General features: G+C 47.8%; 2 pseudogenes; both read left to right on the top strand.

Annotated features, from left to right (window-relative positions):
* The first annotated feature begins 1,069 nt into the window (after positions 1-1,069).
* LOC149990119 (cell division cycle 5-like protein pseudogene) lies at positions 1,070-3,472 on the top strand (annotated as a pseudogene).
* Positions 3,473-5,632: 2,160 nt separating this feature from the next.
* Positions 5,633-8,035, top strand: LOC149990118 (cell division cycle 5-like protein pseudogene; annotated as a pseudogene).
* Positions 8,036-8,266: the final 231 nt, after the last annotated feature.

Below are 8,266 nucleotides of genomic sequence, written 5' to 3'. Positions count from 1 at the left end.
GAAACATCACAGTGTGATTGCCTCTCACGAGCCACGCCCCCAACTGGGGAACTGACGTGCGACCTAGTCATGTACCCTGCCTGGGAATCAAACCAGCGACACTTGGTTCGCAGGCTGATGCTCAATCCACTGAGCCACAGCAGCCAGGGCTGAGACCTCCTTCCTTTTGAGGAGGCAGAGTATGAGGGAACCTGCAGAGGGGCCCGTGCCCCCATTGCCACCGGGCACGGCATACCCCGGCCGCCTGAAGCCCTGGTGTGGGAGGCGGCCTTCTCTATCAGCCCAAGCCCTGGCAAGCCGTTCTGGGGCCCTCTCGGCCCTACGTGTCCTTCAGGGTTTGAGCTGAGGGCTGGCTTGTCTACACCGACCACCCCCTCTCTTCTTACATCTCACATTCTGAGGGGCAGCATAAGCAGCTGTAAGCCCTCTTTTAGGGGGCACAGTTGGAGGAGAGTCAGGTGCCCATCACCGGGAGGTGGACACGGAAGATGCGGGTGCTCACCAGGAACACCCAGCAGATAGCAGCAATGAGCTGGCTGAACACCCAGCAACCTGCTGAAGCCCTGGATGGAGTACAAGCGGAGGCTGCGCCAGGATACCGCACCTGTGCGCCTACATACACCCTACGCACCGAGGGCCTGGAGGCAGGAGATGGGTAGAGAAGGGGAGGATGGAGGAGTACTGAAAAGAATCACTTGAGAGGGGCCCAAGGATGCTTGAGTAGGATGAAGAGAACTTGACTCCAAGGTAATGAAGTCATGAAGATCTCACTTCAGTGCAAATGAGACTCTCCCGGGAGCAGCTGGGATCTTAAAAGCGTGGGTGGGGTGAGCGTGGGCGGGGTAAGCCTCAAGCTTGATGTCAATCAAACCCGAGAAGCCACAAGGTGACACTCACCACTCCCAGGTGCCCAGGCTTAGCTACCGAGAGAAGGTGAGCTTAGAAGAAAGCTGCTATAGCAGAACGTCGTGCCCGGAGGAAGTGGCGGCTCTCGGTCCTGCAGGCGGAGCGCCGTTGCTATTTTTCTGAAGCTCCTCTCGGCCACTGGCTGAGACACCGCGCCGCCAAAATGCCTCGAATTGTGATTAAGGGGGGCATGTGGAGGAATACCGAGGATGAAATTCTGAAAGCAGCTGTTATGAAATATGGGAAAAATCAGTGGTCTAGGGTTGCTTCATTGCTGCCTAGGAAATCGGCAAAGCAGTGCAAAGCCAGATGGTGTGAGTGGCTGGATCCAAGCATCAAGAAAATAGAATGGTCCAGAGAAGAAGAGGAAAAACTCTTGCATTTGGCAAAGTTAATGTCAACGCAGTGGCGGACCATTGCTCCAATCATTGGAAGAAAGGCTGCCCGGTGCTTAGAACACTATGAATTTCTTCTGGATAAAGCATCCCAAAGAGACAACGAAGAGGAAACAGACGATCCACGGAAACTTAAACCTGGAGAAATAGCTTCAAATCCAGAAACAAAGCCAGCACGTCCTGATCCAATGGATATGGATGAGGATGAACTTGAGATGCTTTCTGAAGCTAGAGCCCGGCTGGCTAATACTCAGGGAAAGAAGGCCAAGAGGACAGCGAGAGAGAAACAGTTGGAGGAGGCAAGGCGTCTTGCTGCCCTCCAAAAGAGAAGAGAACTTTGGGCAGCTGGCATAGAAATCCAGAAGAAAAGAAGAAAGAAGAGAGGGGTTGATTATAATGCTGAAATCCCATTTGAAAAAAAGCCTGCTCTTGGTTTCTATGATACGTCTGAGGAGAACTACCAGGCTCTTGATGCAGATTTCAGGAAGTTAAGACGACAGGATCTTGATGGCGAGCTAAGATCTGAGAAAGAAGGACGAGATCGGAGAAAAGACAAGCAACCTTTGAAAAGGAAAGAAAGATCGGGTTTACCATCAGCTATTCTTCAAACTAGTGGTGTTTCTAAATTTACTAAAAAGAGAAGTAAACTAGTACTTCCTGCCCCTCAGATTTCAGATGCAGAACTGCAGGAAGTTGTGAAGGTAGGCAAAGCGAGTGAAATTGCACGTCAGACTGCTGAGGAGTCGGGCATAACCAATTCTGCTTCCAGTACTCTTCTGTCTGAGTACAATGTCACCAACAACAGCATCGCTCTGAGAACACCACGAACACCAGCTTCCCAGGACAGAATGCTCCAGGAAGGCCAGAACCTCATGGACCTGACCACTGTGGATACGCCATTAAAAGGTGGACTTAACACACCCTTGCATGAGAGTGACTTCTCGGGTGTGACTCCACAGTGGCAGGCTGTACAGACTCCAAACACAGTTCTTTCTACCCCAGTCGGGACTCCTTCTCATGGATCTGAAGGGCTGACTCCCTGGAGTGGGGCAACTGCCAAACCAGTTAACTCCACCCCAGGCAGAACTCCTCTTCGAGACAAGTTAAACACTGATCCTGAGGATGGAATGGCAGACTACCGTGATCCCTCTTATGTGAAGCAGATGGAAAGAGAGTCTCGTGAACACCTCCGTATAGGGTTGATGGGCCTTCCTGCCTCCAAGAATGACTTTGAAATTGTTCTACCAGAAAATGCTGAGAAAGAGTTGGAAGACCGTGAAATAGATGGCACATACATTGAAGATGCTGCTGATGTGGATGCACGAAAGCAGGCCATGCGAGACGCAAAGCGTGTGAAGCAAATGAAACGAACGCACAAAGCTGGCCAGAAAGATCTTCCAAGACCATCAGAAGTAAACGAAACTATTCTAAGAGCCTTAAATGTAGAACCGCCTTTAACAGATTTACAGAAAAGCGAAGAACTAATCAAAAAAGAAACGATCGCATTGCTTCATTATGACCTTCTACATCACCCTTATGAACCATCTGGAAGTAAAAAAGGAAAAACGGTAGGGTTTGCTACCAATAATTCAGAGCACGTTTCCTATCTGGAACACAGCCCTTACGAAAAGTTCTCTAAAGAAGAGATGAAAAAGGCCCAGGATGTTCTGGTACAGGAGATGGAAGTGGTAAAACAAGGTATGAGTCATGGAGAACTCTCAAGCGAAGCTTATAACCAGGTGTGGGAAGAATGCTATGGTCAAGTTTTGTATCTCCCTGGACAGAGCCGCTACACACGGGCCAACCTAGCAAGCAAAAAGGACAGAATCGAGTCACTGGAAAAGAGGCTCGAGATTAACAGAGGTCACATGATGACAGAAGCCAAGAGAGCTGCAAAGATGGAAAAGAAGATAGAAATTTTGCTCGGGGGTTACCAGTCCCATACTATGGGGCTCATGAAACAGGTGAATGACTTATGGGATCAAATTGAGCAGGCTTACTTAGAGGTACACACGTTTGAAGAACTCAGGAAACATGAAGATTCTGCTATTCTCAGGAGGCTGGAGTGTCTTAAAGAAGATGTTCAGCGACAACAGGAAAGAGAAAAGGGACTTCAGCAAAGATATGCTGATTTGCTGCTGCAGAAAGAAACTTTAAAGTCCAAAATGTGAAGCACAGTTTGTATTCTGTCACAGGATGAATTAGCTGCTGGTTTTCATACTCTGGAAGGCTGAAACTGATGTTTATCCTCAACGACAAATTCACCCGTGACCTGTGGGTTCTTTTGTTGTTTATTTTAAATGACATCGCTCTTACACAATCTATGTATAAAGTATTTAACTCCACAGGACATTTTAGAGTGTAAATTATGATGACAATCATTCTTTAAGCACTGTCATATTTGCAGATTCTTTTTGGTTTTGGCCTTTATTTTAAAAGCGTAATTTGAAAGTGCTGCCTGGGAGTATGCTCTTGAATAAAAACGAAAGATAAAATTGAAAAAAAAAACAAACAAACAAAACTTGTGGGCAATCTCTCCTCGTGGTTTAAGGAACTGTAGCCGCTGTCTGAGCATGACGAGCCACCGGCGTCCCGGCCGTGCTTGTCTCTACGTCTCAACATAAGGCTGTGTGTGGAACATGACTGACAGTCACTCAGAGGGTTGTCATGGGAATTGGATTAAAGAATGCGTATTGTACTCATGTTTTAGAACTTGCTTTGCTTTCTTTATCATTAATGGAACATAAATAGTCTCTATCTAGCAAGGAGTGTATGAAACCTTGCCCTTAGTTCCAGTGTGGCGCCAAGATGTTTTATGGACCCTGACACAGACTGGTCACTGTGGCCCCTGTACTGGTATGCGTAATCTGTTCCTGTCAAATGCCTAATGGCTATTGACGATTTATGAGTTTTAGCCCTGTATCTCTTGTATGCATCCTCCTCAATAAAAGGCACAAGGGATGAAGGTTTAGGGGCTGGTCTGCACTAGAGAGGCAGTCACCTTCTTTCTCCTAGACATAACAAAGTGTCCTGGGTAAAAAGTTTCTTCCGCCATGGTCACGAAGCCTCTGCTGGACAGAGAAACTTCCAACTGAGCCTAGGATGTGTGTGGCACCTCCGCCATAAAAGCTGCTGCCTCTTTTCTTTTTTTCTTTTTTTTTTGAAGATAGCACTATGTTTTTGTTTTATTTTTACAATTGTATGTATGTATGTATGTATGTATGTATGTATTTATTTTTAGAGAGAGGGGAAAGGAGAAAAGGGGAGAAACATCACTGTGTGGATGCCTCTCACGCGCCCCCAACTGGGGACCTGATGTGCAACCTAGTAACGTGCTCGGACTGGGAATCAAACCAGCGACAGTTAGGTCTGCAGGCTGATGCTCAATCCACTGAGCCACAGCAGCCAGGGCTGAGACCTCCTTCCTTTTGAGGAGGCAGAGTATGAGAGAACCTGCAGAGGGGCCCGTGCCCCCATTGCCACCGAGCACGGCATACCCCGGCCGCCTGCAGCCCTGGTGTGGGAGGCGGCCTTCTCTATCAGCCCAAGCCCTGGCAAGCCGTTCTGGGGCCCTCTCGGCCCTACGTGTCCTTCAGGGTTTGAGCTGAGGGCTGGCTTGTCTACACCGACCACCCCCTCTCTTCTTACATCTCACATTCTGAGGGGCAGCATAAGCAGCTGTAAGCCCTCTTTTAGGGGGCACAGTTGGAGGAGAGTCAGGTGCCCATCACCGGGAGGTGGACAGGGAAGATGTGGGTGCTCACCAGGAACACCCAGCAGATAGCAGCAATGAGCTGGCTGAACACCCAGCAACCTGCTGAAGCCCTGGATGGAGTACAAGCGGAGGCTGCGCCAGGATACCGCACCTGTGTGCCTACATACACCCTACGCACCGAGGGCCTGGAGGCAGGAGATGGGTAGAGAAGGGGAGGATGGAGGAGTACTGAAAAGAATCACTTGAGAGGGGCCCAAGGATGCTTGAGTAGGATGAAGAGAACTTGACTCCAAGGTAATGAAGTCATGAAGATCTCACTTCAGTGCAAATGAGACTCTCCCGGGAGCAGCTGGGATCTTAAAAGCGTGGGTGGGGTGAGCGTGGGCGGGGTAAGCCTCAAGCTTGATGTCAATCAAACCCGAGAAGCCACAAGGTGACACTCACCACTCCCAGGTGCCCAGGCTTAGCTACCGAGAGAAGGTGAGCTTAGAAGAAAGCTGCTATAGCAGAACGTCGTGCCCGGAGGAAGTGGCGGCTCTCGGTCCTGCAGGCGGAGCGCCGTTGCTATTTTTCTGAAGCTCCTCTCGGCCACTGGCTGAGACACCGCGCCGCCAAAATGCCTCGAATTGTGATTAAGGGGGGCATGTGGAGGAATACCGAGGATGAAATTCTGAAAGCAGCTGTTATGAAATATGGGAAAAATCAGTGGTCTAGGGTTGCTTCATTGCTGCCTAGGAAATCGGCAAAGCAGTGCAAAGCCAGATGGTGTGAGTGGCTGGATCCAAGCATCAAGAAAATAGAATGGTCCAGAGAAGAAGAGGAAAAACTCTTGCATTTGGCAAAGTTAATGTCAACGCAGTGGCGGACCATTGCTCCAATCATTGGAAGAAAGGCTGCCCGGTGCTTAGAACACTATGAATTTCTTCTGGATAAAGCATCCCAAAGAGACAACGAAGAGGAAACAGACGATCCACGGAAACTTAAACCTGGAGAAATAGCTTCAAATCCAGAAACAAAGCCAGCACGTCCTGATCCAATGGATATGGATGAGGATGAACTTGAGATGCTTTCTGAAGCTAGAGCCCGGCTGGCTAATACTCAGGGAAAGAAGGCCAAGAGGACAGCGAGAGAGAAACAGTTGGAGGAGGCAAGGCGTCTTGCTGCCCTCCAAAAGAGAAGAGAACTTTGGGCAGCTGGCATAGAAATCCAGAAGAAAAGAAGAAAGAAGAGAGGGGTTGATTATAATGCTGAAATCCCATTTGAAAAAAAGCCTGCTCTTGGTTTCTATGATACGTCTGAGGAGAACTACCAGGCTCTTGATGCAGATTTCAGGAAGTTAAGACGACAGGATCTTGATGGCGAGCTAAGATCTGAGAAAGAAGGACGAGATCGGAGAAAAGACAAGCAACCTTTGAAAAGGAAAGAAAGATCGGGTTTACCATCAGCTATTCTTCAAACTAGTGGTGTTTCTAAATTTACTAAAAAGAGAAGTAAACTAGTACTTCCTGCCCCTCAGATTTCAGATGCAGAACTGCAGGAAGTTGTGAAGGTAGGCAAAGCGAGTGAAATTGCACGTCAGACTGCTGAGGAGTCGGGCATAACCAATTCTGCTTCCAGTACTCTTCTGTCTGAGTACAATGTCACCAACAACAGCATCGCTCTGAGAACACCACGAACACCAGCTTCCCAGGACAGAATGCTCCAGGAAGGCCAGAACCTCATGGACCTGACCACTGTGGATACGCCATTAAAAGGTGGACTTAACACACCCTTGCATGAGAGTGACTTCTCGGGTGTGACTCCACAGTGGCAGGCTGTACAGACTCCAAACACAGTTCTTTCTACCCCAGTCGGGACTCCTTCTCATGGATCTGAAGGGCTGACTCCCTGGAGTGGGGCAACTGCCAAACCAGTTAACTCCACCCCAGGCAGAACTCCTCTTCGAGACAAGTTAAACACTGATCCTGAGGATGGAATGGCAGACTACCGTGATCCCTCTTATGTGAAGCAGATGGAAAGAGAGTCTCGTGAACACCTCCGTATAGGGTTGATGGGCCTTCCTGCCTCCAAGAATGACTTTGAAATTGTTCTACCAGAAAATGCTGAGAAAGAGTTGGAAGACCGTGAAATAGATGGCACATACATTGAAGATGCTGCTGATGTGGATGCACGAAAGCAGGCCATGCGAGACGCAAAGCGTGTGAAGCAAATGAAACGAACGCACAAAGCTGGCCAGAAAGATCTTCCAAGACCATCAGAAGTAAACGAAACTATTCTAAGAGCCTTAAATGTAGAACCGCCTTTAACAGATTTACAGAAAAGCGAAGAACTAATCAAAAAAGAAACGATCGCATTGCTTCATTATGACCTTCTACATCACCCTTATGAACCATCTGGAAGTAAAAAAGGAAAAACGGTAGGGTTTGCTACCAATAATTCAGAGCACGTTTCCTATCTGGAACACAGCCCTTACGAAAAGTTCTCTAAAGAAGAGATGAAAAAGGCCCAGGATGTTCTGGTACAGGAGATGGAAGTGGTAAAACAAGGTATGAGTCATGGAGAACTCTCAAGCGAAGCTTATAACCAGGTGTGGGAAGAATGCTATGGTCAAGTTTTGTATCTCCCTGGACAGAGCCGCTACACACGGGCCAACCTAGCAAGCAAAAAGGACAGAATCGAGTCACTGGAAAAGAGGCTCGAGATTAACAGAGGTCACATGATGACAGAAGCCAAGAGAGCTGCAAAGATGGAAAAGAAGATAGAAATTTTGCTCGGGGGTTACCAGTCCCATACTATGGGGCTCATGAAACAGGTGAATGACTTATGGGATCAAATTGAGCAGGCTTACTTAGAGGTACACACGTTTGAAGAACTCAGGAAACATGAAGATTCTGCTATTCTCAGGAGGCTGGAGTGTCTTAAAGAAGATGTTCAGCGACAACAGGAAAGAGAAAAGGGACTTCAGCAAAGATATGCTGATTTGCTGCTGCAGAAAGAAACTTTAAAGTCCAAAATGTGAAGCACAGTTTGTATTCTGTCACAGGATGAATTAGCTGCTGGTTTTCATACTCTGGAAGGCTGAAACTGATGTTTATCCTCAACGACAAATTCACCCGTGACCTGTGGGTTCTTTTGTTGTTTATTTTAAATGACATCGCTCTTACACAATCTATGTATAAAGTATTTAACTCCACAGGACATTTTAGAGTGTAAATTATGATGACAATCATTCTTTAAGCACTGTCATATT

This window comes from Furipterus horrens, unplaced genomic scaffold, assembly GCF_987537825.1.
Source record: "Furipterus horrens unplaced genomic scaffold, mFurHor1.1.pri manual_scaffold_24, whole genome shotgun sequence".
Classification (NCBI taxonomy): Eukaryota; Metazoa; Chordata; class Mammalia; order Chiroptera; family Furipteridae; genus Furipterus; species Furipterus horrens.
This window is presented reverse-complemented; position numbering and strand designations above follow the sequence as displayed.